Genomic DNA, 27,102 nt, shown 5'->3' on the forward strand with positions numbered 1-27,102 from the left:
AAAAAAAAAAAAAAAAAAAACCAAAGAAATTAAAAGGAGATCTTTCTATCAAATCTACAAAGAGATTCATTGACCTTAATGGAGAAAACTGTTAAGCTTTACTGAAAATTGTTAAAACTTTCATAAATGAAGGCTGGTATATTGATGGTTAGGAAGGCTTGATATGCTATAATAAAGAATGTGTTTATAATTTCTTTTATCAAAATATCAAATTCTTTAGTGAAATTCAAGTTAATTCTGAAAACTTAGATATAGATGGGAGACTGTCCCTACCAGATAACAAAATTTATTTGTAAAGCAATGGAAACTAAGCCAGTATGGTATTGGTACTGGATATACACATAGCCCAGTAGAACAGGAGATAAACAGATATATCAGATCCACTCATATATGAAGACTGATTAATGACAGATGATATTGCAGATCAGTAGGTTAATTATTATCTCATTAATAAATGTATGGGGGCAGTTGTTAACTTTGTAGAGTAAAATAAGGTTGGAATCCTAAAATAAATAAAGCTCACTAATTTTGGAGGTAACACATCTGGGTAATGCCTGGTTACTCTCCCATTAGCTGTGCTATAGATAACACCTTTGATGTGTGGGTTATGATAACAGTTGCCTCGGTTACTTTCCAGATACCTGAAGGCCATTTTTGCTGGGAAAATTGGCTGTTCACTTGAGCCTGCAGATATCTGATGGGTGACTGGAATGGGATAAAAGGCTTGGCAATTCTGCCTTCATATTGTGTTTGTCTCCTTTGCTGCCTTTACCTTTGGGTAAGCTGTAGGGAGCGACTGAAGCTAGAAATTGATCATACGTGCCAGGGCAAGGCAAGGCCAATCTGAGAACAAAGAGCTCCTGATGCAAGCCACAAAAACAAGTTGTTCCAGCTCTAAGCTGGCAAAGTGCTCAGGTGAACCATCCAAAGTTGCTAGGCAGAGAGATTGAAATTGACATCAACCTCCCAAGTGTATAAATAAATGTGCTCTGCAGTCCTTGGTCAATTCCCTTCCTTCCAGACTGACAGAGAACTCCACCTGACCTCAGCTTTCTGTCTCTTCTCTTTATTTCTCCATCCTCTTGCCATCCTTCCCCCCGGGAACTTTGAGAGCTGCGTGGGATGCAGCATATGGTGCCTGAACACAGACCAACATAGGAAGAAATAGTGGGTGAGGGGACCCTTCTCACTGTGTGTGCAAAAGGGGGAGAAATGCATTGATAGCATCGATATCAATCACAGAGGTGTATTGATATTGACATCATCGGTGTAAAACTTGGGGCAAAGAGTAAAAGAGGTTCACTAGGGCCAGAGAGAGAAGTGGGTTCACTAGGGCTAGAGAGAGAAACAAGCTCATGAGAAACAAAAGGGAGAGAGATGTACTGATTTTTATCAGGGGTTAAATACGGGACAAACAGATTCCCAAGCACCACAAATGTATGTGGAACTGTTCATTGTATTCTTGATTGCTGTATTTACTTTACTTTTGTGGATTTGCATTAGGGAGTGTTTAATGGTCCTATGCTTGTTTAGATGACCACAAAGGATTTGGCTGGAAGCACTTCTTTAAGATCAAGTCCTCAGTGGAAAAAAGATGGCAGAACAGTTGCCCCTGCCCACCAACAGAGCTTAAATCCTCTAACTTTGTTCAGTTACAGAGGGAAGGAGCGGTGAGGGTCAGAAAAGTCCCTTTCTCATTGGAGGAGCGTTTCATGGCAAATTCTGCTTTATAATGCCTGATGAATTTAGTTGAGCCACAGGTGGAGATTTCCACCTTTTCAGCTCAGAGAAGTTTTGCTGCACCGCAGGATCAAACTTTCTCCAATCAGGGAGTGGAGCCATTTTCTCTCTCTCCCTTGCAATTGGTGTTAAAGCAAGCCAGACGGACAGAGGAGTCCATGGAGGGTTTTTAATATATCTACCCTGTTACTGAACTTCAAGCCCCCAATAACCAAGGACAAATTATATGTCTTCATAAAGCTGTACCCTTTAAGACCCTAAAGGAATTAAAACAAGCTGCCACTATCTATGGTCCGATGGCCCTTTTTGCTCTAGGTTTAATAGCCCTCCTAGGGCAAGAGATTATGGCCTCAAATGATTGTAAAGGAATAGCTAAGGCATGTTTATTTGTTGTGGAAAGGAAATTTTTTTGAATTGTGCACAGATCAGGTCGTCTGCAATGCCGCTTATAACATAACCATTACAAAAGGCATGTGCCACAAATAATCAACTTACTTTTGAATTGCAAGCATATGAAAAGATTAAAATAGCTGCCATGAGGGCTTGGAGGGAACTTCCTTCAAAGGGTGAGACATCCCCTGATTTGACTTCCATTCATGAGGATCCCAATGAAACTTTTCAAGACTTTGCGGCATGCTTGTTACAGGCTAATGGGAGGGATTATAAGCAACACAGAGGCTAGCAAGTTAATAGTTCACCAGTTGGCCTTTGAAAGTGCAAATAAATGGTGTAAGGAGGCTTTGGGAGCCCAAGAAAATGGGCTACACTGGTGGCTGACATGATTAGGATTTGTGCAATCACTGGCCCCTCATATGTGCAAGAAGCTGCCTTGGCAGAGCTATCACTCGGGTTGTTCATCCACAGCCTAGAGAAAGGGGGCGGGGGGAACAGGGCTGACAGGGGATGTTTTTCCCGAAATTGCTCTGCTACACCTGTGAGGGCAGCACAGGCATTATTTGTCCCTCTAACAAAACCTGTTGTCTGTACAAGGTATCGATGAGGGTATCATTGGGAAAATGAGTGTAGATCTGAAATTGATGTGAAAGGCCAATACAGTTCAGGAAACTTCCAGCAGGGCCCACCCCAGCCCCACCAAACAATGTGGATGCTTTCCCTAATTCCTCCCCAGCTCTACCCTCCAACACCAAGAATGTTTCTGATCTCTGACAAGTGACAAAAGACAGCAGAGGCTTAAACCTCAGTCCCTCCTCCACATTCGTACTAACCCTGGGAAATGGGACCCCAGGTTATTCCTACTGGAGTCTATGGACCTTTGCCTCATGGAACAGTGGGTCTCCTGCTAGGCCGCAGCAGTCTCACTTAAAAAGGTCTCCAGGTGTTGCCCGGTGTCGTCAACGCTGACTATACAGGGGAAAGCAAGGTTATGGTTCAATCTATTAACACACTGGTCAAGCCATACCAGACTCTTGTATCACTCAATTGGTCATTCCTCCCTTGACAAAAATTGGAATCTGTAAATAAGGAAGGGGGATCCAAGGGTATTGGGTCCTCTGATATGTATTGGGCTCAATACATTAAACGTGATCATCCCGAGATGGAATTGATTATTGAAGGAAAAACATTTAAAGAACTTTCAGACACAGATGGGAATGTTTCAGTTATTGCCCAACACCATTGGCCTATAGCATGGCCTCTGGATGTGGCAACTGCAGATCTACAGAGCATGGGCAGTGTTTCTCACCCTAGTAAAAGTGTTAAATTATTAACTTGGAGGGAGGGATGCAGAAGGCCATTCTGGACATTTTTCACCTTGCATCCTCCCCTGTATAACAGCCAATCTATGGGGTTGTGATGTATTACAGCAATATGGGGGCATTTTTGCTTAGTTCTAACTCTTTGGTGACTCATTAGATGTTGCAACAAGGTTATCTTCCCACTCAGTGGCTTGGTAAAAACAATCCTCTTGCCATCTTTCTTCCCAGGAACTTTGAGAGATGCGCGGAACCCAGTAGTAAGCTTCACTGGGTTCTTTATGTAGACATGTTGAATGCCCACTGGTGCTGCTGTGTGTGTGCGCGCGTGCGTGTGTGTGTGTGTGTTTGTCTTTCTCTTTTCTTTTTCCTACCCCTACTCTTGTGCTCCTTTAGCAGCTACAATGGCTCCAGCGCCTGAGGTCTTTCAGCCTTATCCAGGGCCAAGTCCACAGGATGACAGTGCCAAGCACAAGAAGAACTCAAATACTCCTAGGGCAAGTTGACAGTGACTGCCCATTGGACTGAGTCTTGCACAAAAGTAAAACACCTTTTGAAACCATGCACCTCAAAAGTGGAAACTGCTTTCCTTCCTGGATCAGGCTGTTCTGTCTCTTCATCAGTGCTAGCTCTCTTCAGCCACTGAAGTCACGCAACTCAAGGTGGAATCCCAATAAAGCTTTGCCTATATGTTCATAACATTTGGCTGCTCTTGTTTATATCACTTTCATGCCAAAAGATACCACCTCTGGTAACACACTCATTTTTCTCCATAGTATTAAGCACCATCTGGCATATCTTATTGTTTTTTAATTCATTATTTACCTCTCCCAACTAGGGTAAAAACTCCGTGATAGCAAAGAGTATTGTTTTGTTCATTCCTCCATTCCCAGCACCTAGGATACTACCTGACCCAAACAGCAGCTCATATGAGTTGTGTTAAATGCTGAAATAAACAAACCAGACCATGTTTTCTGTATTAGTTAGCTATTGCTGCATAACAAGTTACCCCCAAATCTTATGTTTAAAGTAGCAAACATTTATATCACACAGTTTTTGAGGGCCAAGAAGCTGAGAGCAGCTGAATGAGGTGAGTCTGCCTCAGGGTCTCCTATGAGGCTGGGGCAAATTACTTTCAGGGATGCAGTCAGATAATAACTTGATTAGAACTAGGGGATCTCCTTCCAAGCAACATGGCTCATGTGACATGGTTTTCTGCAGAACGGCTCAGTTCCTCCTCACCTCATGGGCTTTCCGAGTGACCTTACAACATGGCCGCTCTCTCCCCTCACAGTCACTCTTCCAGGGGATGGGGACAGGGGCCCCAATAGCTTCTATAATCTAACCTTGGAAGTGATGCATACCATCACTTCTGCCATATTGGATGGTCACACAGACTAACCTTAAAACAGTGAGGCAAGAAACTACATACTAGCATGAAAACTAGAAGACAACATTCAAGAGGCCATCTTGGACCTGAATGCAAAAGCCCTCCCTTTGTCAAGATCTCTCTCTTCTCACCGCAGCTTTTCATCTGAATGAAATGTATCCTACAGCTATGTCAAGGCATATGTGTGTTGGATTTTTAAATTGCCATGTGTTAGTTTATCAGAGTCAATATTTAAAAGTAGAGGGAAAGGTAGAGTAGGCATTGCAGTGGTCTAGTAGGGAAGGATGGCAGTGACCTGGGATGGCAGTTGGGCCATTGGAATGTGGAGGCTGCAAAGAATCTGAGAGACAGTTGGGAAGCAGCTCTGTCCAGAGAAGTGGGCTGGGGTGTACAGAGACCAGACGTGAGGCAAGGATAAGAAGTAATGCATAATAATTCCCTGAAGAGAAATAAAGAAATATGGAGAAGATATGATCTGTGAGAGAGTTTAATCTGCTTCTGCTATGCTTGAGGCAGTGAGACAGCTTCAGTGTGAAGATGGGGTTCTGCCTTCAGTTCTGATACAGGAAACAGTCAAGCCCCTCACAGATTACCCTGGAGGGCTGAGTGAGAGAAATGTGCTCACACAGCTGCAAAGTTGTGGAAAAGTCCTGAATTAATCTTGGGCTCTCTGACTCTGGGGTGAAGACAGGGCTTCAGGAAGAGGTGGTCAGCAGCCTGGGGAAATTGAAAGCAAATGTAGAAGTGGGAGGCCAGTTGGGAACCGAGGTTTGGAAAATAAGCACACAGATCTTTGCGGATAAATGAATTAGGGAGAGAATTGCTAAACAGGGGCCAAAGACCCAACCTTTATCCTGAGGAACAGTGGTCCACAACAATTTTGGCACCAGGGGCTGGTTTTATTAAACACAATCTTTGAGGAGAGGGTTCAGGGTGATTCAAAGGAGCACACAACCTAGATCTTTCATGTGTGCAGTTCACAGTGGGGTTCGTGTTCCTATGAGAATCTAATGCTCCCACTGATCTGGCAGGAGGTGGGTCTCAGGCCACAATCTGAGTGATGGGGAATCACTGCAAATGCAGATGTGGTTTCGCTTGCTTGCCCATGCTCACCTCCTGTTGTGTGGCTGGTTCCTAGCAGGCCATGGGCCAGAACCACCACCAGTCTGTGGCCCAAGGTTTGGGGATCCTTGCCTGAGACAACCAGAGGAAGAATGGAGGAGTGGGAAATGGCATAAAGATGTGAATCAAGATGTTTGAATTTAAATACTGGTTCTGTCCCTTATTAACCAATGTTCTTGGACCTTTACTGACTTCTCTGTTCCTTAATATTTCCACTTGTTAAGTAGGCACTGTGATGGTATCTATGGCGAAAGCTACAGCAAGTGAAATATGGGAGACTTGCTCAGTACATAACGAGTGTTAGCCAACTCTGGGTGCGCTGGGGGAAGAGGCTGCTCGCAGTATCCTGAAGTTCTGGGGAGAGCAAGGTTTTAAGAAGTAGAATGGGGTCAGAATGGCATCAGGGATCACACATTGAGCACATGAGTGCATCCTCTCATTAATTCTCATGCATCTCTGTGAGGCACTATTGTCACCTCCAGTTTACAGATGAGGAAAATGAGGCTCATAGGTAGGAAGGGACAGGCGAAGTGTTGCTCAGTCAGACAGGTGGGGAGTTGGACCTTGAATCCATATCTGTGCAGTCCTATAACCCAGCTTCCCACGGGTTCCTTTAGGAGCCTGCAAGGAGGGCAGAGAGGAGGAGGCACAGGGCTGCCCCGTTGGAGGGGAAGAAACAAGCGACAGCAGGGTGCAGCTGCAGCCAGGTGCACACAGCAGAACCCCAGGGAAGGAGCAAATGTGCAGTGGAGCTCACTCTTCTGAGAATTTAGGCCAAGAATGTGCAAGGGCTTGGGGGCCTCTGAATAGAGAAAACAAGTTGGGTCTTTGCTGGGGTTCAGGCCTGTTTGAGCTCTTCCATCACACAACCATCCACCCATGCACCTCTGATCCTAAGAACTAAACAGAGAGTCGAAATTCACAGAACAGAGATAGATGCTCTTTTTCTCTGCGGCTCAGTCTGTCAGGAGAGCTCAGCTTTGAAGCCAAGTCTCGACATGCACGTGAGATGTCGGGGCAGTCATGTCCAGCAGGCAGCTGGCACTGGGGGATAACGGTTTGGTCAGGGGAGGGTCAGCCCAACATCAAACATCCAGCTCTAGGCACAGAATGTGAAAATGTCTTGCTCGCTCTCCAAGCACAGGAAGATGGCTTGGCCTGTGTCTTGGTTACTTCTGTCTCATCACTGAGACAAAATACCCAATGCCCAATATTAAGGAAGGAAAGGTTTATATAGCTCACAGTTTGTGGAGGTTTCAGTCCATACTCAGTTGGCTCCAAGGCAGCATGGCACATGGCAGAGGGCAACAGTTCATGGTGGTGGAAGATAGCAAAAGCAGCAAGAGCAAAAGGGAGGCATGGCGGCAAGCAGCCTCTTCCTCTCCTTTACATTGTATGCCAACTACCTACCCCAGGGTGGGTGTAGTACTCACACCCATAATTCCAGCATTGGGTCATGGATTAATCATAAATTCTAGGAGCCCGCCCCATGACTGCATGAGGATTTTGGGGCAGGACATGCAGACACAAACCATAACAGCCTGCAAGACCTGAGAAGGTCAAGGTTTGTACTCATGAAGAAAGATGAGACTTGAGCTTATTTATACACTGATGGGAATGTCCCAGCTGTGAGGGAGGCTACAGCCCCGAAGGAGCATAGTTGGCAGATGGGTGTCTCTGTGAAGTCTGGAGCAGCCTGGAGCGCAGGGACTGCCGGAGACAGGAAAGGCCAGGGTTGGAGGCGAGGAGAGAGGAGCTAGGTAAAGCAGGCGCTCAGCTCAGTGCTGCCTGGGAGTGCTGTGGGCAACATTGGTGCATGGGAATCCCTTTTACCCAAACAGTACCTGCCGTCTCCAGGGCTGAAGGGGCCCTTCGATGCCCATTACTGGGTCATTTCACCAACTTTAATTTGCACGCACGCCTTTTTACATTGCGTACTTCTTCAGTCCTGTGGTTTTTGTTATCAGTCTCTCTCATAGCCCACGGCTCCCTCTCTCAGGCTTATCTGGAAAATGGCAACCTGGCCAAGATCAGGTCTTTGCTCTCTACTCCCGCCTGCGGAAGTGAGGCTGGATGTGGCTGGAGAAAATGTCCTCACCTTGACGCCTGAGTTCATTGGCTTTAACTTCAAGTAGGTCCATTGGGGTTTGGTGCTCTCAGCCCCACTCATCTTCTGCTCCCTTGGGTGGCTGTCTCATCCTCCCTCCTCCTCACAGCCCTGGCAGCATCCAGGGCCCCAGCATGCTGCGTTTGTGGCAGGAAAACTCAGTCTCTGACATTCAGAGAAAGGGATTGGGGTCCTGATCACCACCTGCCCAGTTCTCAGGGATCCATGAAAGAAATAGGTCCTCCAGGGTTTGCCCATGGCTCCTCTGATGTTGACTCCCAGGTTGAACACGCGATAGTGGCATTTTGAACAGGGGTTTCATTTTTTTCGGCATGCAGGGCTAGAGGGACCATTGTGACTGATCTCCTGGAGGGACCCAAAGGGGCGCTTCCCTGGTCTGTCTGTCCATCTGCAATGCGAAGAAGATACGGAGAGCTGCTTAAGGCTCTGAATGTGCAGCCCAGCTACTTCTCCCCCGGGAGGGGTGAGGACACTTGGGGTGAAACTTGGGGCCATTCGCTGCAACTCCAGCTCCTCCTGGAGCACATGGGACCACAGGAGCTTCTGCTCCTCCACCTTCGTCTCCCACCTTCATCACCAGCTCTGCCTAGGGTGCACTTTGCACCAAAGACAAATGGTGAACACATGACATCATTTGAGTCAGAAGCTTCCTTTAAACTTTGATGCTCCTGCCCATGCTATGGAGGGCCACAGAGCAGGAGAGTCTAGCCAGGTGCCAATCCTGTGCTTCACCAGCCTGGTTGAACTGATCACTACTTAGGGAGCTTAAAAAGTGTGGATCACTGAAAGTTTACTTCAGTGCATCATGTTTGTCATAGAACATTCTAGTCTATAACTACTAAATGGCTACTGGAAATAGGCAGGTATTTCCTTCCAAGGCCACAAGTGGAGGTGACCTTCTTTAATTGTGAATACTGGATTTTTTAAACCACAAATCTGACTTGACTCTGGTAAGTTGAGTGTTCATCCAGTGTCTCAGCATGCAGATGGTTTGTCTCTCTCTTAGGCCAGTTTAGACCCCAGGAAGAGTCCCTTCAAGGGAAAATAGAACAGAGATCAAAGCTGAAGAAGTGACAGGGGTCCATGAAGTCCCCTCAGAGGAGGAGGCGGTCCTTGTGCATAGGTGGGAGCTGGGATCTTTCTAGCATGCCGATGGGGCTGCGTGTCTTGCCGGAAGTTGGCCTGTCGGATTCCCTGGCTATGTGCACACTGGGCAGCCCTGGGGAAATCCAAGTCCACCTCTGAAGCACAGAAGATTCTAGTGCAGGAGCTGGGGGCCCTGGCATGGTGGTGGGAGGGGACAGTGGCAGAGATCTGAGCTCAGGAAGACTGTGTGCTGAGTGTCTCTGGGAGCTGGGAAGTGGAGCTCTGGTTAGAGCTGCTTCCTCTCAAGTCCCTGTGGCTGGTAGTTGGGAAGACAAAGCCAGAAGGAGCAGAGAAAGAGCCACTTCTGAGTATCAAGACTTCTCTCTGTGAGGTCTCAGGCCCCAAATCATGGTCTGGGGTGCTGTCCAAGCACCCATTCGGTTACCAGGGCTTCCAAAGACACACTGCTTCTCAGAAGCCTGCTGCAGAGCTTGGGGAGTTGGGGTGGGGGGACTTGGAAGCTGAAGCAGAGGCACAGGGAGACAGATTGACCCCCCACCCTGCAGATCCATGACCCGCCCCTGTGGAGTCTCACTGGGGCTATGAATGGGGTTGGTGTTTACATAACGAGGCCACGAGTCTAGGATTCTGAAGGAATCAGTGCAGAAGATGAGACCCATCAGAACTGTGGCTGGCGATGGACTGGAAGAGAGCCAGGCCTGCAGTCTCCCTGGGGATAGATAACAGTAGCTGGAGACTGTGCTGTAATCAACACCACCTCGGCAGTGAGCCTAAATAAGGTGTCAGATGCATAGATGTCAGATGCATAGATGTCAGATGCATAGATGTCAGATGCATAGATGGGGGATCGGACCACCCTGACCCAGACTCCTATCCCTTCCCAAAATGCTTCTGATCTTTCAGTATGTTTTAGAAGCTATAGAGCTAAGGTTACATGATTTGCTTCCTGACTGGATCCATATTAGCTAAGCTACTATACTTGTAATCCTACAGGTTGATTGTAGTTCAACCTATAGTTATCCAAATTATGATTTTGTGTTGAAGTTACGCCTGGTCAAAGAGCATCAGTGGGAACATGCTTTCAGGACCTCTCCTATCTCTGAGGAGCTTTCTCTCAATAAAACTTTCCTACTCTTAACCTCCTTTGTCTTCATATCCACTCTTCAGTTACTGAGAGACATGAGCTCAGCCAACCTGGCAACTAACAGTTCAAGAGTTATTTTCCAAACACATAATAATTGCATTCATTGTGGGGAGTTGGTCCATGTACATAACACATCTTAATTCTTTTTTCATCCCCTTCCCATCTCCTGTCTCCTCCTCCCCTCTATCTTTTTGTCCTCTTGCTGGAGTCATTTTTGAGCAAATGAAGAAAAGTTGGGATAGTACACTTTTAAAAGTTAACCCTACTGAAGTATAATTTGGGGTTAAAATGCACCCATTATCAGTGCAAAGTCAGATAATGTTTGGCAAACATGGATACCCATGTAATCAACCCTACAACTATCACTCAAAGGGTTTCCCATGGCTGAGTAGAATCCCCTGCTATGGATACAACACAGTTTACCCATTTGCCTGCTGGTGTAAAACGGGGCTGTTTCCACATCTTGAATATTGTGAATAAAAAGTGCACTGTACATTGATATAGAAGTCTGTGTGTGGACATTAATTATTATTTTTCTTGAGTACCTACAAGTGGAATAACCGGGCCTTAGGGTTATGTTTCATTTTATTAGAAACTTCCCAACTGTTTTTGGAAAGTAGTGGTAGCATTTTACATTTTGATAGCAGTCTAGAGTTACAGTTGTTGTACTTGGTATGGCCAATTTCTCCCTTCTTTAGAGTGTGTGTGTGTATGCGTGTACGTATATCAGAGAGAGGGAGGAAGGGAGGGAGAAGGAGAGGGAGAGAAAGAGAAAGACAGATGCACTGCGTAATATTTCAGGCAACAGATGGACTGTCTGTCTATATGACAGTGGTCCTGTAAGATTATAATACAAAGCTGAGTGTGGTGGTGCACACCTGTAACCTTCACACTTAGGAGGCCGAGGCAGAAGGCTCACTATGAGTCCAAGGCCAGCCTACACAATGAGTTCAAGGCCAACCTGACTATATGGCAAGACCTTGCTTCAAAAAAAAGGTTATAATGTAGCTGAAAAATGTTATGGCCTAGTGAAGTCATAACTGTTCTAATATAGCACAATGTATTATTCCTGTGTTTGTATTGTTGCTCATATAGACAAATCTACCGTTTATAAATACATCAAGTCGGGGCTGGGGATCTAGTTCAGCGGCACGGAGCCTGCCTGGCAAGCGCAACGTTGTGAGTTCAATTCCTGGTACCGGGAAAAAAACAAAATCAAACAAATAAATATAACAAGTCTACTGTCATATAAAAGTATAGGAAGTACAGTTATGCACAATATTTAATGATACACGGTGATGTTACTGATTTGTATATTTACTATACTGTTCTATAATTTTATCATCACTTTAGAATGTACTCTTTCCACTTATAAAACAGCCCCTGGAAGGTCCTTGGAGAAGATTTCAGAAGAAGGTTTGTTATTGGAGGAGGTGGCAGCTCCATGCATGTTATTGCCCCTAAAAACCCTCTAGTGGGAATGGAACGGTGAGGAAGTGGGTATTGATAGCCCTGACCCTGTGGAGGCTGTGGCTAATGTGTGTGGTGTTTGTTTCTTACTTTTCAACAAAAAAAAACTTTAAAAAGTAAATAGACATTTTAAAAATAGAAAAAAACATATAGGCTAAGAATATAAAGAAAGAAAATATACAGCTGTATGTCTATTTTTGTTTGTTTGATTTGGGCCTTTGCTTTTTTTTTTTTTGGTGGTACTAGTGTTGAACCTTGGAATGTTACACGGAGCTACCTCTCCAGCTCTTTTAGATTTTGAGACAGAGTCTTGCTCCGTCACTTGAATAGCCCAGGCTAGAATCAAACTTGTGATCCTCCTGCCTCATCTTCTCAGATGTGGGGGATCTGTGTCACCACACCTGGCCTATCTTTGCGTTTTACATTGTTATTACCAGAACCAAAGAGTTTTAAACATTTAAAGTTTTATAAAGTTTAAAAAAAAAAGTAAGCTAAAATTAATATTGAAAAAAATTTTTTTTCAAGTTTAGCACAGCCTAAGGGTACAGTGCTTATGAAGTGTACATCTGTGTCCTTGACCTTCACCTTGACCTTCACATTCACTGGCCACTCACTCACTGGCTCAACTGGGGCAACTCCAGCTCTGTGAGCTTCATCCACGACGGTGTCCCGCACTGGACACCACTTCTCAGCTTCCACACTGGTCTTCCCCATCACGTGTCTATGGTTAGGTGTGTTCAGTGCACACGCACTCACCCACATGCACAGCTGCCACAGCATCAGTGCAGGGACGTGCTGCAAAGGTCTGGACCAGGAACTCCAGGCTGTACCTGATGAACCAGGTGTGTGGGAGTGCATACCTATGAGTGAGTTTCACTCAATGAAATGATGCATTTCTTAGCATGTATTCCATCAAGTGACCCATGACTGTAGTTATTTAGACTGTACACACCACATAAATGATGTATTATATGTATATATTATATGTATACAAGACACACAAATTATGCACACATTACGTTATACTTATAAATACACATGCATACATATAGGCAGCTCTCATTTTGCGCAGTTTCAATCCACACACGTATACTGCCACGAAGTATGTAAATAACACCGGGTAGGAAAATAACCCAAAAATACAGTTCAAATCTCAATACTAACCATAAGTGGATGCACAAAGTACTAGTGTTGCTGCGGGCTCTTTGGTCCACAAATCATAAATGACAGACCCATAAATGACACTAGTGAGAAGGTAGGGCCAGGATGTAGCTCAGTGGTACAGCACCTGCCTGGCAAGCATGAGGTCCTGGGTTCGATTCCCGGTACCAAAAAAATAAAATAGAATAGAGAAGGTCCAAGATGGTCAGGGGCCAATCACATCACTTCTTTGTAAATCTAAAATTCAGAGACATGTAATTTTGTGTAAGGCATCAGTTGGTACTGAGTAAAAATTGGGATGTTCAGCTTTCACACGTGTTTAGGAGAAATATGTGCTTCCTGAAAATTTATGATTTTTTTCTATATGATATCTCTTCAATAAAATAATGCACACGTGAAGAAAAAGTCCATGATTGATGACTGGCACACACATTTTTTTCAGCTCACAGACAGGAAATCGTGTGGTTATATTGTTAGCTGTCTCCCAGTGATTAAACTTGTGTGACATTTACGAAAAATCAGAAGACGGAGTTGGCCCACAAAGATGGAATTGGCCCACAAAGCAGAGAAAAATGAGCAATGATCAGGGCTAGGGGTGTAGCTCAGTGGTAGAGCACTTGTCCAGCACACACATGAGCCTGGGTTCCATCTCCAGTGTAAAGGGTGCAGAGGAAGGAAGGGGGGAGTTTGGAAGGGAGGTGGAAGGGGAGGTTAGGAGGGAAAGAGGGGAGGAGAGGAGAAGGGGCAAGGCAGGGCAGGGCAGGGCAGGGCAGGGCAGGGCAGGGCATCTTTCTAAGACCCAGTTGGCCTGTGTTCTTTCCAGGCTCAATCCCTTTCCAGGTTTCTCACTGAATCCAGACTAAAACCCAGAACACTTCGTAAAAGGTCCTGGTTCCTCTGACTGGCTGTCACGTCAGTACCCATGTGCTTCCTTCTGTCACTACAGTGGCAACTCCCATGGCTTTCCAGTATCGGGGGCCTTACTGATGCCCATGATGTGTGCTGATCTTCTGGTTTGAAATGTAGCCTCACCATTCATGGGCCAGTGAAATCCAACCAGTCTTCCACCCTGCCTCATCCCCAGGAGGTCCTAGATGGAGCTCTTCCCACTTCCTCTCTCCCTCTTCTGGAAGACACAGCCCTACATTTAGCACCTGTAGGGCTGGGGCTGTTGTCCAGTTGATTTCTGCAGGTCAGTCTGGAATTCTCCCACACTGGAGAAGGGAAGGAAACTCTGAGCTCTGAGGAGTGAGCCCTAAGCCTTCTGTTCCTCCAGAAGCTGCGAAATGGGAGCAAATGAGCTAGGTTAAGTGATCCTAAAAGCCTTTACAGTATGTTTATTTTGGCTTTGTGGTCCTGGGAATTAAACCCAATGCTCTCTACTACTGAACTACCTCCCCATGCCTTTTTATTTTTTATTTTGAGACAAAGTCTCACTGAATTGCTATGACTGCCTCAGCCTTTCGAGTAGCTGGGATTACGGGCATGTTCCACCACGCTTGGTGCCTTTACAGGTTTGAGAGATTCTGTATTCTCCATTGGTGCTTCTCATCAACTCTTTGTTTGCCAGAATCACTCAGGAAACTTGTAAATAGCAAGCCCTGTACCCCTAGGGATAGAGAGTGCCATTGGCTTAGTGCATGGCTCACACACCTGTAATCTTACTCCAGCTAGGTGGGGTGGTATGCCTCTGTAGTCCAAGGAACTTGAGACCCTGAGGTAGGAGGGTTATGTGAGCCCAGGAGTTCAAGTCCAGCTGGGGTGACACTTCCAGACTTTGTTTCAAAATAAACAAAACTCCCCAGGTGATTCTAAAATGCAGATAGGATTGGGAAGGGTAGACCAGCTGATTAAGATCTCCTGACTTTTCTGGCCCCGTGGCACATGCCTGTAATCCCATGTGTGTACTTGGGAAGTTGAGGCAGGAGGGTCATGAGTTTGAAGCCAGCCTGGGCCACATAGTGAGGCCCCTGCCTCAAATTAAACAAAGATCTGCTTTTTAGACAAAGCTATGGCCTGCTGCTGCCTCCTGGTGGTTAGATCTCTCGATTCAGGCAGGTTTCCACAGTTTATAATTATCAAGCTGAGTCAGAAAAATCTGATGAAGGAAAAAAAGAGGCCAGCATGGACCGCACTGTCCTGTAGTCCCTGCTACTTGGGGGAGTGGAGGCAGGAGGATCATTTGAGGCCACAAATTTGAGACAAGTACTGGCAACACTGCAAGACTCCATCTCAACAAAATCATAAAATAAAATGTAAAATAAAACAAGCCTCAATTCATGTAAAAGAGAAAAGACAAAGGAAGAGGAGACAGCTTCGCTTCTCCAGGACCTACAAGTGTGTAGGCTCACAGGTATTGCCCCTTCCCACATTCAGAGCTTTCCTAAGCTCCGTCCTGCCTGCCTTCCTCTCTGGATGTTGCTCAAGCCAAGGCGACAGGGGTGCCATGGGCTCCTTGCTCCTTTATGGCACATTCCACCAAGGAAATTCATTCCGTCATTCCCAGGCTTGTTCTGTAGGACTGTCGTCTCTTCTCAGCAGAAAGTCTGAATATTTATCTTATTGAATGGCCTCTGTGCACTGGCCTATCACACCCATGGGTTTCTGTCTCAATCCCTTTTTGATAATTTGTCCAGTAGAATTCTCACAAGAGAAGAATTTTAATTACTAAGACAAAAATTCAGGTAATAAATATCTTCTTTGATTATGAAAGAAAGTGAGGGAAAATTTTGCAAATTCTACAATATCAAAATGAAAAATACAAAATAAAATCATCTGCTAGTTACTATCTTGGGGGGAATTTTGAGGATCTTGTAATATATTCTTTTATGGACTGTATTTAGTTTATATAATAAAAACATATTTCACAAAGAGGTGAGCATACTGTATGTTCTATTTCTAATCTTTTTACTTTCATGTGTTGTCACTATTTCTTCATATCTGTCAATTATTCCCATCATGTTTTTAGCAACTCTTTATTTGATATGCTAGGGAATTATAGGTGCTTATTATTTTAAAAGCCAGTTAATATGGGAAATTATTTAAGAGGATGCATACCTAAACAGTTCATTTTATATCCACTCCAGTGTATTTTCACTCTGTAATCTTTGGACCTTCTTGTTGAGCAGGACCACCTAACTTGTTTCTTGCATAAGTCATATCCAGAATATCCTGTCTTGTTTTCTATAGCATTGATAAGGAATGAACAGACACACAGAGGCACTGAATATCTACCTCCTCATGTTTGTACATTTTCCAGGCTTTTGATAACAGATACATCCGGCAATATAAAGAGGTGTTTGCAGTGAACATGCCTGAGTCTTGAATGGCATGCATTGGGCTTTTCAGAGCACAGACGTGCAGGTTGTCCATGAGAGTCCGATCCACTCTCAGCAGTGTATAGGGAAGCGGAAATGTCAGTTAGATGGCAAATCAGTTACTGCAGTTGGAAAGCACCTACCTTTCTACTGCATGGCTACAAGGAGTCACCCAGTTCCCTGTTGTTGGAAATTCCCATGGTTGCCATTTAAATCTTCTCAAATTTGCTCAAATCCATGATCTTGGGATGGCTTCCCAGGAGTGTGACTGCATTTATGTGAACACATGGAGCTGTGCTCATGCATACACATGTACCGTGTATTTTTATCAGATAACGTTCGAAAAAGAGTTGCCAGCATATTCGTTCTTTCATCAGAGTGGTGCAGAGGGCTCGATCCCTCTCATCCCTGATTTTGATAACAATTTTAAAAATCCTCCGAAATTGCTCAGTTTGATTGGTAAAATTTTAAATTGCATCCTGTTTTAGCTGACGTATTCTGGATTTGAAAATGAATGCTTTCTCCTTAAAGATATTTTAGTTTTTGCAAACTGACAAACTATTTTTGTGCTCATTTTTCTTTTCAGTTGCCTCTCCATTTCCTCTTGATGTGGAGCCATGCTTTATAAATTAAGGATATCACACCTCTTTCCATCATTAACAGCACACGTTAATTTATGTTTCCTTCTGTCATTTTGGAAATATAAACTCATCTGAAGGGCCAGGGAGAGAGCTCAGTGGCATAAGCGCCTGCCTGGCAAGCCCAAGGTCCTGAGTTTGATTCCTGGTACCAAAAAAAAAAAAAAAAAAAAAAAAAATCTCATTTGAACAGGAATCTGAGGAGGATATACTTTGAGAAGTTTAACATTAAATGCAGAAAATTTTTAGATGGTCTGAGTATTTTTAAAGCATTATTTAGTTATTTATCTGTTTATCTTTATTTAGTATGAGTATCACGACTCTGTGAGGCCTGGGTTGATGGTATAGCTCAATGGTATAGTGTTTACCTAGCATATACAAGGCCACAAGCTCAATCTCCAGCACAGAAAAAACAAAAACAAAACAAAACAAAACAACAGATTTTCTGAGGCCCCCGTTCAGCCTAGCAGTTTGTATATTCTTACAACTTCCTGAATAAATGATTACAGTGTAACATCAAAGTCCACTAGTGATGCAAGCTGGAGCCGGGCCACCTGACCTGGGTCTTGTCCTCCAGGTCTTGTCACCTGGGTTGGCATCCTGGCTCAGCTGGACACCTCCCAGCTGGCCAGGATTATCACTCTACTCTGATCCCAGACCTCTAGGCTTGAGCAGGATTTGAAGGTGCACTTGTCAGTCACTGTCAGAAGTCTCATCTGTAGATGATTATGGTTTTGTTAATTTGGAAATTTAAATTCTTTCTCACAAGATGAACATCTTTCCTGTAAGAACTTCCTCAGGAGAAGTTGAGTTAGTGTGCTTCTTTGTTTGTTTAGAGATGGGCCCTTGCTATGTGCCCAGGCTGGTCTTGAATTCATGGACTCTAGCAATCCTCCCACCTCAGCCTCCTGAATGGCTGGGACATTGTGTTGTTATTTTTAAAGTCAGCTAATAAAAGAAATAGACCAGATGAACAGAATTCCTCCCTCTGGCAAGCTGTGATGTTCTCAGGCGAAGACTGTGGAGCTGGTTTTGTCTGAGGCTCCCGGGCCTGGGATTCACTGAGGGGGGATGGACTCATTTCCCCAGGGGACGGGCACATGTGCCTTGCTGTGGAGGAGGGGACCCATAGGTGCAGTTAAAGTCTCAACTCTGCCACTTCCTAGCACTGTGCCTTAGGAAAATACTTCTCCTGTTTATCTGTCTATTAAAAAGGGTAACAAGCCCACCTTCCTTTGAGGGCAGTGAAAGTGAAAGTGTCAATGGCTCAGATCCTTGTTGGGTGAGAAAGAAACTAAAGCTTCGAAGAAATTGGGCCTCTGTGAGACCTACTTCCTTGTGTAACATATATAACCAGCCAAGACCACCAGGCTTGTGTAAAGGCAACGTGGCGTGGGTTCAGGCAGAGAACGCGATAGGACTGTCTGCCTGAGCAAAGAGAAGTGTGTCCCTTTTATAAGGATGGAGAGAAGGCAGGGAACATTAGGCGGGAAGATCTCAATGAACATCTGTGGTCAAAGTTCTCTGGCATTCTTGCATCTCAGTGGACAGAGTCTTTCGAAGTGTTCAATGTAAGTTTTCAGGTGTCTCCAGCTGTCCCCAGGACCTGCGAACTTCCTTGTCCTATCTTATCTCCTTTCCTGTGCTCGCCAGTGATAACTTTGGTACTGAGCTGAGTTTCCTGCTAAGAACTGAGCTCCTTGCACACAGTAGCACTTTTGCTGGCAGGCAGGTTGGGGGCTGGGAGAGTCAGGTCCATTTGAACATTATGTTTTGAATTTCTGTAACTCACTCTGTATTTCCTCTTACATGTTCTGGCACCAGCTAAAAGCACATCACCCCATTTCTCCAGTCTGCCGTACCTATTTCTCCCCCTTTCCTTGGAGTCTGCTGAATATGTATTTGTCTGTTTGTTTTGCTGTGCTGGGGATCCAACTCAGGGCCTTGCATATGCATTCATTCTATCACTGAGCTATACCCTCATCCTGTTATTTGTTTTGTCTTTTGGAGACAGGATCTCCCTAAGTTGCCCAGCCTGGCCTCAAACTCTTCGGTTCAGATGGTTTCTGCCACAGCCTCCCTAGTAGTAGTTGGGGCTGCTGGGACTATACATGCTCCTACTTGTTTTTTTTTTTTTTTTGAGACAGGGTCTCACTATGCATTTCAGGCTGGCCTCAAACTCACTTTGTAGCCCAGGCTGGTCTCCAACTTGGAATGATCCTCCTGCCTCAGCCTCCCGAGTGCTGGGATTACAGGTGTGTACCACCACACGTGGCTGCTCATTATTTGTTCATTTATCTCCTAGCACCTCAACTTCTCTTCATTTAATGGGTTTTAGACTTTTTCACCTAAAAGCACATGGGTTTCATGTCACGCATTTGGGTGGAATCTGCTCTTTATTCCTTTCCTTGTGAAATCTTGTGAGAAACATTGATTCTGTTTGTCCTTGGACACTGCTTTCCAGCCTTCCCAGCCAGCACTGTTGCCCTCTGACCTGTTGATCTGTTTGTTTTTAAGACAGAGTCTTGCTATGTAGTTCAGGCTGGCCTTGAACTCACTGTGTAACCCAGGCTGCCCTCAGACTCATGGTAATTCTCCTACCTCTGCCTCCCAAGATCTGGGATTATAGGTCTGTGCCACCATGCCTGGCATAGAGCAAGGCAGTATCTTTTGTTATTGCTGTTGTTTTCTTTGTTTTTTGTTTTTTGTTTTTTGTTTTTTGCCTTTTGGAGGCAAGGTCTCTCTGTGCAGTTCAGACTGGCCTTGAGCTCACTTTGTAGCTCTGGCTGATTTCGAACTTGCGACAATCCTCTTGGCTCAGCCACCCAAGTGCTGGGATTATAGCTATGTACCACCACACCCGGCTGATTTGGTTTTTTGAGGCAAGGTCTCATTATGTAGTTCAGGCTGGCCTTGAACTCACTGTGTCACCCAGTCTTACCTCAGCCTCTCAAGTGCTGGAATTATAGGCATGTTCCACAACTCCCCTCTTCAACAATTTTTGTAAATGAATTTACCCATTGTTTCCAGTTGTTTACTCAAAAGTTCACACTGTCACCAGCTAGTGTGAACTCTTAGCCACACATAAATGGAAATCACATGTGTGCTCGTTCTTGAACGTGCTAACAACTGTTATCATTATCCACCCTCTTCTTCAAGGTCCTCAATTCTTGTGCCAGCTTCCAGTATGTTACTAATCAGCTGAGAATTCTTGCTCAGTTTGTATAGATATCACACACTGGCAAAATGTTAACAGCTTGGGGCTTTGAATGCCAGCAGCTATCAGCTCTTTTAGTGTTGGGCCCTTCTTACCACTTGGAACCAGCAGCTACTAGCAAATCTTAGGCGCTCTTCTAGTGAACTGAGGTGAAGACTCCCAACTATGCATCATCACTCTTCACACTTCTCTACTGCCAGCCCCTTCGGCACTTTTGGTACCAGCAGCCCCTGGTGTGACCAGCTCCTGGTGTACCAGCTCAGCATGCTGCACTTTAAACAGGAATCACAATCAGGCAAGAATATTCCATCTGCAAGAGGCTTTATTAGGACATATGCTGCTGCAGCATCAGGAGAAACAGTTCACAGGCTAAACACACAAAGGGTATGATAAATGAAAAAGGGCAGATTCACACATGGGCTGTGTCAGACTTTCTGTTTGGTCATAGGTAGCAAAGGGGCCCATTGAGAACCTACAGAGGAAGAGAGAACCTAAGGAGGAAGGCTACAGAAGGTGGAATCATCCAGAGGGGCAAAGCAGAGTCATCTGAGATAGGTCTGCATTTCACTCCTCTTGCAACTAAAGCAAGTGCTTTGATTTAGACCTAGGATGTCACCCAAAAGTCTCATGTGTTCAGATGTGAGGCATTTGGAATATGGTTGGATTGTGGGAATACTATACTCATCAGTGGATCCATTGATAAGTTCTTAGGTAAATGTGCTCTTGGGAGGCAGGATCTGGTTGGAAGAAGTGTATCACTAAGAGGTGTGCCTTTGGAAGGGTTTATCTTCCTCCCCAGGCCTACTCTTCTCTGGCTCCTCTTCCTGGCTGCCATGAGGTAAGCAACTTTCCTCCACCAGACCTTTTCTCCATTCCATTTCTGCCTTGGAAATCAGCTGACCATGAACTGAACTCCCCAAAGCCATAAGTCAATTAAAGCATCTTCTGCTTTAAGTTGTAGGTGTTGGATATTTTGTGTCAGTGATGGGAAATTTTTTGGTTTTTTTGGTACTGGGAATCAAACCCAGGACCTTGCACTGGCCAGGCAGGCACTTGTGCCACTGACCTATATCCCTGGTGCCAGTGATGGGAATCTAATATAGTATTTCCTGGAGTAGACATGGGGCACCTGACTGGCCAGGCTAGCTGCAAGGCCTTTGGGGGCAGTTGCAGAACAAAACTGTCTTCAGGGAGCATCTCTCCTAGGAGATACCTACTCTCCTATCTCAGTAGGCTTTTTTATATCAGCAAATATATAAAATATAATTTTTAACTTCTTTATGGAATATTTTAAACATACAGCAGAGTGGAGAACCTATGCTGGTTCCCATCACTGTCTGTCTTAGATAACTATCTGTACATGGTCAGGACATTCATTGTATTAGTAATTAAATATTCCATTTTGAATCTTTAAGGTAACTTTAAAGAATATCCGAAGCAATTAAAAATAATCCATTAATATTATCCTCTAGGTAGTATTCAGATTTCCCTAGTTTTCTCAAAATGGTAAGAGTTAAGGGCTGTGCATGTAGTTTAGTGGTAAAGCCCTTTCCAAGCATGTTTGAGGTCTGGGTTCAGTCCCCAGCACTCCCAAAAAAAGAAAAAGTTTATTTAAATCACACTTTAGATCAGTTTGCAATGGCTTCACGGTGTTTGTTTGAATGTATGGTTACATGTTAAAACGCTTTGCTCTGACATGATGGTATTAGGGTATAGAGAGCCTTTCCCGGTCCTCACTGAGGCCTAGGAAGTTTATATTTGTAATCCCATGAAAAGTTATTGGAATTCTTTTTTTTTTTTTTTTTTTTTTTTTGGTCTTTTTGAGACAGGGTCTCACTATGCAGGTCAGGCTGGCCTTAAGCTCACTTTGTAGCCCAGGCTGGTCTCGAACTTGCAACGATCCTCCTGCCTCAGCCTCCCAAGTGCTGGGATTACAGGCGTGCACCACAAAGCCCGGCCAAGTTATTGGAATTCTAGTGAGTCAATTCCAGTCTACCACATCTAGTGCAACCCATGGCGAGAATAAAGACACTAAGGCATATTTGTAGTTATGCGAAACCAAGAGGTCCTAAATCCAGCCATGATGATGGTTATCCGGAACAAAGGCCTCCACCCAAGGCTGAACCCAGGTTTTACTCATTCATAAAGAAGGAAGTGGCTTGAGGATGAGTGATTATGAGAACCGTGGGAAGTAAGTGAGTACCAGGAGCTGGGCTAGGTAGGAGGCCTGAAATCACCTCGGCAAATTCGGAGAGAAGGATATGCAGAAAGAGCAATCTGCATAACACAATTGAGATAGTAGCTCTGATGTGTAATCTTTCAAACCCCAGGAAGTCATAGCCTCTATCCCAAGGCTGGATCCCAGCCTACAGCATGGAGCATTGGCTCACACATCTTGCCTCATCCTGGCTCGCTCGTGGGCACAATGGGGAGGTCCAGGGAAACACGCCTGCCATCTCCAAAGACTACCATCAGCACCTTGGTTAGACCAATAATGCATTGCTTAAAGCCAACTGAAGGAATAAGGAAAGGGTCCTAGCCAGCTCTGTACATATCAATACATGGAAATAGGGTTAGGCTCAACCAAAATGGAGGTAACTGCTCCTCTTTCAAGGAGAGTCGGCTAGGTGGTCCTCCACAAACGAGGTCTCTGGGAGATGGCTAGGATTAGATGAAAACATGAGCAGACCCCCCATGCTGGCATTAGTGTCCTTATAAAGAAGACACAGGCTTGAGTTGACCACTTTTTGGCCTTGTAAGAACCAAGCTAGAAGGGAAACTGTAGAAGCAGCTTGTGATATCTGACTTCCATCTTTCAGAACTAAGAAGAATAATCTGCTGTTTATGAGGTACTAGGACTGTAATGTTTGATTATAGCAGCCCAAGCAGGCTAAGTTATGGACATTTAGGTTGAGTATAATAGTTTGTCTTTATTTAAGATCTGTGTTAAATATCCTTGTTGAATTAAGCATGGTTTCTCATGATGGATTCTTGGTAGTGGAGTTACTGGATCAAGGACAGGAGCATTGGTGCCACAGGGCAGTTGGAATAGCGGACAGGAGCACCAGAAGCCAGTGCCACGAATTGTCTGTCCTCACTCCTCTGTCTATCCAGTAATGGGAGACTTTTCTTTGTATTTTGTTAGCACTAATATGGTGGAACATCCCATTTATGAATGGTTTTGTCTTTTCTTTTTTTTCCGTACTAGTGCTCAAATCCAGAGCCTCACTATGCTTCGCAAGTGCTCCACCACTGGGCTACGTCTCCAGCCACAATTTTGCATATTTCCTTATTAGATGCTTATTTTTTAATTGATTTATGGTTCTTTTCCAAAAACAAGCATTAGTTGTCCATTTAGATATTGCTTTCATTTTTAGAAATTATGATATTTAAGAAAGTTCAACAGTTTTGCAAAAGTCGACTCTCACTGTAAAGGATTTTTGGTTTAGGAGCTTCATGAGTGGGCTTATGGTCTCAACTTTTACAGTAGAATTACATATACATGAATAGGTTTGTTTATTTATTTTGATCTAGATGTTAAATGTACTACTGTGGTAACTTGGAGCTCATTATTAATTGATTCTAGAAAGCACAATGAGTACCAAAAATGAAGAATACTAAACAAATGGTTTTGGGTGGAAAGGGTAGGGAGTCACAAGGCAATCAATACCAAGCTTATGAATATCCAAAAAAGAGCAAGCTTATTGAATATCCAAAAAAGATGAGTACTGGAAAAAATTTCCTCATCAAAATGTATCAATTACCAAATTGAGGAGTTTCAGAGCTGTCATGTACCAAGATATGACTATATTCACAAAAGTTCTGGAAATGTAGGAAAGCATAAAGAAGAAAATAAGGATCATTTGTGTACTTCCCACCCAGAGGCAATGAACCCTTTGCCAATAGTGTGAGCTCTTCCAGGTGTTTCCTCTGTGGCCAGGCTCACAATTGCTGTTCAAGAGAGAAAGAGCCTGCAGTAGAACCTCAGGGCCCACCTTATAGAAAGTTGGCATCTTCCAGGTCAGTAAATTCTCCATGTGACTTCAGTAACTTCAGTGCTACTGTGTAATCACCCTTTATCTCTTACTTCAGAAGTCTAGGAAAGGAAGTAGGTTGTAGGTAGGGAGGTTGAAGACCCAACTCCAAGGCTCCTGCTATTTACAGAGTTTCAGGATTTATCCCCAAAGTGACACAGTGACACGTATCTGTGATTATGTATTTCTGCCTGCCTGGTTCTTTCCCCAGATGAGTTCCTGGACACAATTGCTGGATCAAGAGTATGCATTTTCAGAGCACTGATGGACTATTCCTTTCCCTTTATAAGGCCACATTGGCGAGCACTTGTGACAGTTTGCGCAAGGTATTTTAGTGGAGTGTGTTGTAATATGGCTAAAAGACAAACTTGTGCAAAAGCCCTCTGTCCTAAGAGAAATATGTTTGCATGAGGCGAGGTGAGGTCGTCACAAGTGCTCTGAGCTGTAACATCCATTTCGTGTGTCAGCTAAACTAAGAGATCAGTGGTCTTAAAGTTATGGTGTTTATGCTCTGTTTAATCATTTCTTAGTATTTCTCTCATATTATTATATATAAAATTAGCTCTTTGTATTCTTATCAATGAGGCTCCAATAAGGGATCTCTTTTCCTGTCTTTTTGAGACAGACATAGTGACATACTGCATGCAGTTCAGCTGACCTTGAGCTCACTTTGTAGCCCAGGCTGGTCTTGAACTCTCAGGGATCCTCCTGCCTCAGCCTCCCGAGGGCTGGGATTACCACGGGGTGTGCTCAACCACGCCTGGCTAATAAGGGATCTCTTAATGGTTAGTATGAGTTCAGAGGAGTTCAAAAGTAGAGACCTGAATTTGTCATTTTCTTGTCACCAGGATCCGACACCCACCACTGAAAGGAGGTTCATTTTGGCTCATGGTTCAGTCCACAGTTAGCTGGCTGTTTTTGGAGAAGAAACCTGTCAGAGGAGAAGCTGCTCATGTCATGGCAGACAGGAAGTAAAGTGAATCAATGGAGAAGCCAGGCAGGGAGATATAACCTTCCAGGTCATGCCTGCAGAGACCTGCCTTTTCCACCCAGGCCCCACTTCCTAAGAACCAGCCAGCCATAATGATTCTATAATCCAGTCATCTTCTAAATTCCCACCTCTCATCTCATGAGGCTTTGGAAGGACATCTATGCATAAACCATAGCATGACTCCATCTCCTACTTGCTTTTATCCTGTGCCATTCCATTCATCTTTCTCATTTCCAGCTAGTGCTAGTATAGGAGCCCAACTGTGTTACCTATCTCTGGACGCTCACACTCCCATGGAGCCTGGTCCGGATGCCTGCGTTTGGTCCATGTGCAGACAAAATTCTGTACTGAAGAGGTCCCAGCCTCTCAGAAGTAAGCAACTGTTATGGCTTGTATTTAGATGTCCCCTCAGGGGCTGGGGATTTAGCTCAGCTGCACAGCACCTGCCTGGCAAGTACAAGGTTGTGAGTTTGATTCCTGGTACTGGAAAAAAACAAAAACAAAAACAAAAAAATAGATGTCCCCTTTAAGTTTCATGCATTCAGATTTGGGGTTTTTTGGAGCTGGTTAATATTGGGATTTAGCACTGTGCTACTAAATTAGTCTACTGATTGGTGTAACATAGTTCTGGGAGTGGATAATGGAAGACCCACCCTCAGTGGGGATGGGACCACCCAAAAACTTGTAGCCTGGATGGGATAAAAGAGAAAAGGAGGCTTATTGCTTCCTTTTTTCTGTCCTGCCATGGACTGTGTCTCCTTTGTGTTGGTCCTCTGCCATGCCACCCTGCCTTGGAGCCAGCTGATGATGGACTGAAACCTCTACTAACTGTGAGCCAAAATAAACCTGTCCTCCTTTAATTGGTAAAGTAACTAAGACACCAACAGATTAAGCAGAGTCACCATGAAGTCTGCTTGGTAGTTCAAAGCTGTGCAAAGCATTCATTCATTCACATCTTTATTCACTTATTTTTTTTTTATTCACTTATTTAGCATCTGTGTAGTGATAGGTTTTTCCAGCACAGAGAGAAGTTAAGGCAAAATAAAATGCCTTTATTGTGGGTACAGAGAAGACCATAGTAGAAAAAAGAAATGTGGAACTTCTGATGGCCTGGCCTAGGGTCAAAAGTTAAATAGGCCCAGGCTGGAGGCAGGGTTTAAGGGGTGGACCACCTGACATGGCAGACCAGGATTGGGCAAGAGCTTGAGAGAAGGAAACAGGATATTACAAAAAAGGGAAGTAGGAAGTCGTAATTTGACTCAGAGGAAGAAGCGTGGGGCTTAGCACATGACCTCTACTGGCCAGCGCCATATTGGCTTGGCACCATACTGGCTCAGTGCCATAGCACATGACCTCCAGTGCCATGTTGGCTGGGTGCCATAGCGACTCTGCAGGAATTACAGTGAGGTGAGAAACTCATCATGTAGATATGGGGGGTAGGTGCTCAGGGATCCAGGTGATAAGACATGACCCCACTCCTCCAGACTCCCAAGCCAACAAGAAACAGCTCCTCTTTGGTAGTGAATACATTCTACAGGATGGACCATCAAAGAAACAAGACCCACTCAGTGGAGTGGAGAGAGGAAATCAGTAGATGTATCTTTGGGGCTGGCTTTTTATGGATACATTTGATTGGTTTCTTGCCCCGCTGTAATTCCTGCTGAGTTGCTATGGCACCCAAGCCAGTATGGTGCTGTAGGTCATGTGGTATGGTGCTGAGTCACCATGGCATCCAGCTAATATGGCGCAGGCCACTAAAGGCCATGTGCTAAGCCCCATCCTTCTTCCACTGAGTCAAGTTACAACTTCCTATTTCCCTTTTTGTAATATCCTGTTCCCTTCACCCCGTGCTCCCACCCAATCCTGGTCTGCCATGTCAGGCAGTGCGCCTCCTAAACCCCGCCTCCAGCCTGGGGCTATTTAATCTTGGA

This window comes from Chinchilla lanigera, unplaced genomic scaffold (genome assembly GCF_000276665.1).
Source record: "Chinchilla lanigera isolate Chin_1 unplaced genomic scaffold, ChiLan1.0 scaffold00021, whole genome shotgun sequence".
Taxonomy (NCBI): Eukaryota; Metazoa; Chordata; class Mammalia; order Rodentia; family Chinchillidae; genus Chinchilla; species Chinchilla lanigera.